At 37.0% G+C, this 8,387-nt stretch overlaps 1 pseudogene; it reads left to right on the forward strand.

Moving 5' to 3' along the window:
• Window positions 1-1,582: 1,582 nt before the first annotated feature.
• LOC131794732 (histamine H2 receptor-like) lies at window positions 1,583-2,437 on the forward strand (annotated as a pseudogene).
• Window positions 2,438-8,387: the final 5,950 nt, after the last annotated feature.

Here is an 8,387-nt window from a genome sequence, read left to right on the forward strand (position 1 = left end):
AAGAGATTTCACAGAGGCAAATAGAAGAAAATCAGGGGCAAAACCAAATTATCACTGACGAACGCCACGGAGCCTTAACTTAATAACGAAAATCATTTTTATAATACTCAGTACAGCAAACGATAGTCTGAACCTTACTCATGGCCCTTTTGATGGCTTTTAGTGATCTACAAAAGCGAAAAAATAAAACGTCCTTAGAAAAACAATACGCTGGCGTGCGCGACACCATTGAGCAAATACCCTATGGAGCCTTCTTAAAAAGAAAAAAAGTTGCCATTCTTAATCGAACTACTTAGACAATTCGACTGAAATCAATAAGGCGAACTGTTTAAAAACATTTTATCTAAAAAAAAACCATGAAACATTTTAGATGGATTAAACCACAAGAGATTTGTACTTATTTATGTACGATTTTTCCCGTGCAATCCGCACTCCGACTGGGAGGAAAACCCACGCTGCCCTCAACTAACATCGAAGAAAGGAACAGTGCAAAAACACAGAGTGCTGAAGTCTTCATCTTGCTGACACAAGCTTCAGGGCATTAAAAGTTCTGGTATATATAATAACCGCCGATATAGAGCTATATAGAGAGGCTTTACCACCTCAGCTCGGAGAAAATTAATCACTTTCTCAGTCTGCACTCTTTACAAAAATGCGTCGGTCAAAATGTGCCTTAGTTTTTTTGATAACGGGACTTCAATCAAGTTGTCCTACTCTGAAAAGCCAGACCTCTTCATGCTGTTTTCTCAAAGGAAAATATCAAAACTCACGATTTTCGTATTGCAAACATACGCCGAGGGCAATTAAATAGGAGATTGAAAATTATACCACAACGTCCTCGTTTGCCGTTTATCACGCAATCATCGAATAGAGTCAAAGAAAAAAATATGATTATAACTTCCAGAACTGCTAATGTTAACGCTGTGTGTTAATAGTACATATACCGCCTCAGTCACTGACTATCATTTAGGCGATGTGTATAGTTCATACATTTCATTGATTATGATTTAGACGATGTGTATGGTTTGGGTTATTGAAAGCATATGAATTGAATTGAATATGCAACCCGTCAGAAATGCATTTAATTTTTTTCCCTAACAAAATACTACAAAACTTAATTAACTTGAAAGCGAAAAGCGTCATGTCGTTGGGTGTACCGTCGTAGATGCTTTTTTTTTCATCTTCTTGCATATGTTAATTTTAGGTATTGATAGGTACTTTCTACTGAGAGAAAGTGAAAATTGTTTTTCTTGCAGTGCTGACGGATATAGATAAAGTCTTACGATGTTTGACTAGCTGATGTGCCTCACCGTCCAAAACAAGCAGCTGGCGGGACAAATATCTCATTATTTATTCAACTGACTTCTTTTTCACCTGTCTCGTGTTCAAGTTATCTTCTGTTGGTGATCTCTCTCACTTTATGCAGCGACATGGTAATTTATATTTGAGTCAAAGTCAGACAAGCTGACGAATCATAGCCAGACACACATGAAATAATTTGATCTTTCATAGTTGTCGACAAATGTACTGTTCCAGAGACCTCTAGATGCCTCGTTTTCCAGTTTGCTCTGAAACCGAAAAACAGAGGTGTGACTGTATAAAGGACAACAGAAAACACCTTTTCAAATCGGCGTCAAGTCGAAGTTCAACAAATGCAATATTTTCTCACACGTTGATTTTGACGCGCGTGCGGGAACAAATCAGAGAGTTTAGATGGCTTTAGCATCGGCGTCAAGTATGTATTCAAACACTGGTACTTCAAAAGCTCTCTCATACTTCACAGCCTCCTTTCCAGTTTTCCTGATTATTTTACCCATTCCTGGAAACTTTCTCGTCTGTTTGGCCATCATAAAAGATCCCTTTAGGCACTTGAAAACGCCTTTTAACTATTTCCTTTTAAGTCTTGCGTCCACTGATCTGGTTGTGGGAACGATTATGGATTCCGTGTCAGTTGCTTTTCGCATCAGTGAAGGGCTTCAACTAAACATCGTAGATATCAAAATCTTGCACATTTTATACTTTATTTTGTACACGGCGTCTATTTTAATACTCATGGCACATACCGTGGCCGTATCATCGCCAGTGAAGTACAAAACAATGGTTACCTCCAAGCGCGCTATTTTAACATCCCTGTCAATTTGGTTGGCAGCACTAGGGTTTTTTTTTGCATACTTCCAACTCGGATTTATATTCTACTCCTTCATTTTTACAAATACTGCTGTTCTCAGCACGTTTGGGGTTCTCATCTTTGTTCATGTAGGAATACTTAAACGACTGCGACAAAGATCGAGATATTGGCGATAAATGGAGAGCACAAAGTCTAATTTACAGGAGAACCAAAAAAAATCTTATCAGTGCAAACCAGGACAGCAAGGCAGTCAAAGCATTGATGATTGTGCTTCTTGCATTTTTTACTTCGTTCACACCAGCCTGGTGAAGCCGTTATGTGCACATTTCAAATCGAACACGAACCGGGGGAGGGTGCATTCGTTTCAATTATATAGAAAGGCTGTGGGGAAGGGGAGATTTCCTACCCTGAGTTTCAAATACTTCAACACCGTATATATCTTTGGTATATCTGTACTTTTCTTGTAGTTTGGGGTACTTTTTATCAAAACAAAACTCAAACGTCTTGCAGTAGCAAGAAGAGGGGAAAGTATCTTCAATACATTTCATTTTTTCTTTTGCAATGTTTGTAGTCTTCGATTAAATGCGTCAGTTGCAGCTTTCCTTATTGTTTTCCCTACCGCAGCCCTTGAAGCCCCTTTCTCTATATACCTTTAGCCTGAGAACGTCAAACTTTTTAGAGGTGCAGCTCTGAATACAGTTTATCCTAAGTACTCCCCCGTTCTCTTGACGAAAGGCATAGAAAGCAATATTTGGTAACCTCATAAAGATGTGTTATAAGAATACCTTCTCCGTTGAGAGATATTCGTTTACTTTAAACAGCAATTTTAAAGAATGTTCATGATTTCGAATAAGAGATTCATTTCCTACAGTGCATTGGTTAAAATTGCTAGAGAAGAAATGATATTTGAGTTTGCAATGACGTCTTCAACAGGAACCAGCAGCTTGATTCTTAAATTTTAATTCATTGAAATGCAAATTTTTAGTACCCTCTTTTGAATCATTAAAGCAGGAAACGCTTAAACCGTAACTGTTGTATGTTTTACCGTTCACACTGTGGTTTACCTTTTTTAAAATAGAAAGGCCACTTTCTCGATGAGAATTGCAAAATTGTGTGATTCCGTTGACATGTCACTTCAACATAGACACTGTTTACATTATTATTATTATCATCTTGTTCGTTATAATCAATATTTGTTAGTTAAAGAAGATGAAAGACGATGAGAGAAATGGCCAGCCATATTATTGCGATTATTTTGTCTTGTTGAGTGCACTCAGTTAAGCTTTGTCAGGATTAAAACTAATTTGCGGGGGAAAAAATGATCAAAAACTAATGAAATATGTTCTCGGATAACCGTCTCATTCTTCTTTGTCTTTCGATTTTAGTATCTCTACGAGCGTCTAATTTTGTTTTTTATTTATTTATTTATTTATTTATCCATTCGAGTTTTTTTTACGGAGGTCTTTTCTCTCGCGCAACGCAATCCTATAGAAAACCATTATGCTAACATTTTTAAAACTTAGTGGCGGTCAACGTGAGCCAGTCCGGATAAAGCCTCTCGGTTCTACACTCGCGCAGCTTTGTCGACGCTTTTTGAAAAAACGTGAAATTTTAACGAGGAGGCCGACCGCTGCATGTTTTCCCTTTTTATTCTACTGGTTGGAAGGTTATGGCGCATGGATAGCTAAGATTAAATAACAAGAGGAATTATGTTACTAAGCAGAGCTACCTTAATGTCAGATTAAAATAAAAGGCACCAAAATAAAATGCACCATCGGCAGCCGACTAACGTGCTACCTTGCCGGGACGCGTTGCAATTCGACATACGATTCGTGGGATATCGATCTTATTCGTTAGTGTGAAATTTAACGTGAAATTCTCCGCGGTAGATGATGATATAAATCTCACTTTAAGGTTAGATGTTGACAGTTCTGATGCCTGTCAACCATCAGCCTTGGCACGTTTTGACAAAGACGGCCGACATCTATCGAAACTGCCCACATTTGAGTATGCCAAAAAGACTACCGGCTGCAGGGAAAGAGGTTCTGTGAAATAGTTTGGGCTTATTCTAGCCTGATTACATTCTTCACATATGTATAGCTCTGCAGCTCAAACTGATAGGGATTTGTTGCCGTTCCACGATTCTTTAAATTAAGGACCAATTTCATGCCTTTCTTCTATGGTTTTATGAACACAAATGACTGCAGAAGCTGTGCAAGCGGAAAGATCCCTGATGTTTACTTGAGGATGCACCGGACTCAGTAAATTGTGAATAAAAATTTACTACGAATTACAGGGACAATAACTCGTGTTTTACTAAACATCAATATAAAGGCCTCGAGATAAACCCTTTTACTCCAGAGATCTTATAAATAATTCTCCCTTCTGTCTATCATACAATTTTTTTATGATGGTAATTTGGAGAAATTGGTATTGGGTCAACTGATAATCCGCTTAAATTATATTTTCCCTATTCTCATTAGTTGTTTGTTTGATATTGTATTGAAATCGTAAGGAGAAAATGTGTCGTGGTCAGTCATGAGAGTTAAAGGGTTAAAGAGTCCTCACACTACCCTGGTGGGCCACTTAAGATATTAGGGCTCAACAACAAATAGAGCGAATCGTACATATTCACCATATGGACCACAGCCTTTATTGAATTCAAGCAATTTATAGATTTTCACAGAATACAATATTAATGATAGCGGCTAAAGCATCTACATCTCAATGTCGTCATTTAGGAATGAAATTATGCTTTAACTTCAAGTTAGCTGTGTAGTCTTCACTGCAGTGAACCTATTTCTTTTGTTCCATTCCACATCTCAGCTCGCGGGCTCGTAAGCAAATTTCTCTCCGGTACTGTTGCTCACGTTTTGCCTACAAAGATTCAACAAACATAATCTTAAAATTTCTCTTTAAATTTTATTCGAAAAAAAAGAAATAAAAAACAAGACCGTTAAGCTCTGATGAATATTAGGAGTAAAATGTACGAAAAGGAGCGAATGACTTCTTCCTCCAATTCAACTATTTGGATAGTGACTTAACCAGACAAACCGAAGAGAAGATTGATTAAAAACCTGTACTTACCTCCTCCAAGCGTCTACGGGTGTTCATCTTCATCATTTCAAAATTTCCAGCCTCTCCTTTATCTCCAACCTTTTCTGTTGGAGATTTTTTAGGCTTTTCCGTTGGAGATTTTTCAGGCTTTTCCTAAAAGAATTTAAAACGGCTTTTAGTGAATTGAACAACCAGAATCATTCAACAATGATATGAATGAAATGATAAAGAAAAAACATTACTGAAAGATTCCAGCTCATTTTGACATGACTCAATACATAGATAAGGTTTTTCTACGTTCACTAATAAGTGTTCCTTAGTGGAAATTCTCTTTTTGAAAAGAAAAACAATGCCATTCCTGATCGAACCACTCAGAAAATTCAACTCAAATTAAATATTAACACCATCTAAAACATTTTAGATGGATTGAAAACGAAAGAGATCTCTACTTATTCATGTACTTCTTTTCCATTGCAATCACCAGGCGCAAAGCAGGGACGATTAGGTATGATGCCCTCAACTAACATCAAAGAAAGGAACAGAGCAAAAAGTGCTGTAGTCTTCATTCCGCTGACAAAAGTCTCAGTGAATGAAAAGTTCTGGTACATATATTAATCGCCGGCGATTCAAGATGTGTGCAGCTGTATAGAAACGCTTTACCACCTCAGCTCGGAGAAAATTCACTACTTGCTCAGTCGACTTTCTTCACAAAAATGCTTCAGTCAAAATGTGCTATAGTTTATTTGATAACAGGATTTTAATCAAGCTGTTCAGTTTGCCTTATTGGCAGAATTCAGTTCCATCATCCAAAAATATGCAAAATATATACTTCGCTGCATAAACTGAATAACCTTAGATAGATGTTTTGCGAAGACAAAGAAAGTCAATAAGGTGAAACCAACTATGAGTAACATGACGGACGAGTTACGTCATTGGCTAAACGGCAGTTGAGGTCCTCTCGGATGACTGCATCACGCTATTCTCTTGCTTTCCTGCATCTTACTGTTAGATTTCAGAAGACTATGAAGGAGGCCATAATAACAACGCTGCTGACGGATTCTTCTTGGTTCAAATAAATCGCACTATTTATTGTTCAAACTCATGTACTTCTAATGTTCGATTCTGTTGCTTCCCGAAAGATATATGAGACCCTGAAGGGTTTTCGCGCTGACTTATATACTTCCGTATATTTCAAGTTGTCATAGGCTATTGTCAAAGAACATTGTTGCTGACTTTCTATGAGGGTATTTTCTAGATGTCGCGATCAGAAATGATTTCTCGTCTCTTTCTTGATCAAAGTGAATTTCATGGCCGGGAAGGGTTGCGGAACATTTTGGGTTTGTTTACGCGCTTGTTGTGACAGAATTAACTGAAGATTAGCGGCAAGGCTGTAGAATACCTACTTCGAAACACAGCTGTCGGGCCCTTTTCATTTGCCTTTATTTTCAAAGTTAAGGCTACTTTTGTTTAAAAGGGTGTAGAAATAAAAATCCGCCGCTGTCATTAAGTCTAGCAACTTCTTTATATATTACTGCGACATTAACTTTTAAGAACAGTTTTAAGAGTTTATTTTTTCATATAGCTTTTGAGCTCTCTGGAAATGTATAGATGGATAAAGGTTATTTTCAAGGCGCCAGTACGAAACAGCGAGTTTCTTATGCTGTCAACCTTACATCCATTAACGATGATTCCCTAACTTTTTTTCCTCCACGAAAATTTATCTACATATCAATTCTGAATGCTATCAGTTATAGAATAGTGTGACTAGATCGTAAAAGTCATGATTTGCACTGATGGAATGAATAATTAATTTGGCATTAAACATCTTTTATTTCTTTCTTCTCTCTTCTAATTTTGATTTTATCATTTTGATACTCAGCAAAATCGACTGCTTTGCAAAATAACGATTTCTGTTAATAGCTAAATATTTTTCTACCCGTTTCTTCAGCTATACGATTTTCATTTAACCAGGTGCAGTTCGCATTAGCATTTTTTAGTGAAGTTCTTCCTCTCACGCAAATGAGACCCCTTAAATATAGAAACTTTCGAAAAACTTTTCGTTGGAAACTAGCCTTCAAAACGTAGTCATTTCAAGCTGTTCTGTATCGCGGCCGAATGTGATTGGTTGGAGCTTGAGTTACCGCTCAATATTTACCTGGGACTTCTCAAAGAAACTTATTCAAAGTAATTTTTAACATTCTTCGACGAACAAAAAATTTTAAGATTTTGAATATTATTATTATGGTGATTAACTCCTTTTGAGCTACCTCTACAGGTAGAGAAAAAATTGAATACCCTAGGAAGTGTTAAAATCTAGCATGCGCACGAGGAATATAGCCTTATGTCATATCTGCAAGGAAATAAAAGAACTTTACTCGAGAATCTGGTGGTAACCTGAATACGCTATTTTGGCGAAAATAGATAAAGCTGGTCATACGAAATTTACATGTCTAGCGTATCATATGCCTTCCTTTTTCTCGAAAAATTGCAAAGCTACAAGCTTGCATAATAAAAACCATCGCAAACATTGAATAACCTTAGTGTTAAAATCTAACATGTGCACGAGGAATATAAGCTTGTGTCATATTTGCAAGGAAATAAAAGAACGTTACTCGAGAATCTGGTGTTAACCTGAATACGCTAATATGGCGAAAATAGATAAAGCTGGTGACACGACAGATACATGTCTATCGTGTCTTATGCCATCCTTAGTTTTTTTGAAAATTTGCAAAGCTACAAGCTTCCATAACAAAAACCATTGCATCTCTCATGACGCCTTTCTGCTTGGACACGTATCCCATGTAAGCTGAAAAGAGAAAATGAGATAAAAAAAAAGATCAAAAATGAAGTAATAAAATGCTTGTTGTTTCCCCTCTGACAATACTTTTGTACACGGATGTTCATGAAGGTTGTTCGATGAATGATCTTTCACATGTACTAAATGGTAAAGTTACTCACACTTCAATGAGTTAAGGTATTTATGGTCCATTAGTATTGGCATTAACAGCTCGCTGTATTCCGAGCAACTACTCACGGTTTTTTTTTTCAGTTTTATTTCAAGAAGAGTAGCTCTGGGCCAATATGCTATGTGATAGAATAGAATTTAGAATTTCCTTTTGTTCTTTGGTTTATTAGTTGTTACCGGCTTGATACTTACTCAGCCGTTTGAGCTTTGTTGTCCTTTGCGCAGTACTCAAAAAGG

This window comes from Pocillopora verrucosa, chromosome 4 (assembly GCF_036669915.1).
Source record: "Pocillopora verrucosa isolate sample1 chromosome 4, ASM3666991v2, whole genome shotgun sequence".
Classification (NCBI taxonomy): domain Eukaryota; kingdom Metazoa; phylum Cnidaria; class Anthozoa; order Scleractinia; family Pocilloporidae; genus Pocillopora; species Pocillopora verrucosa.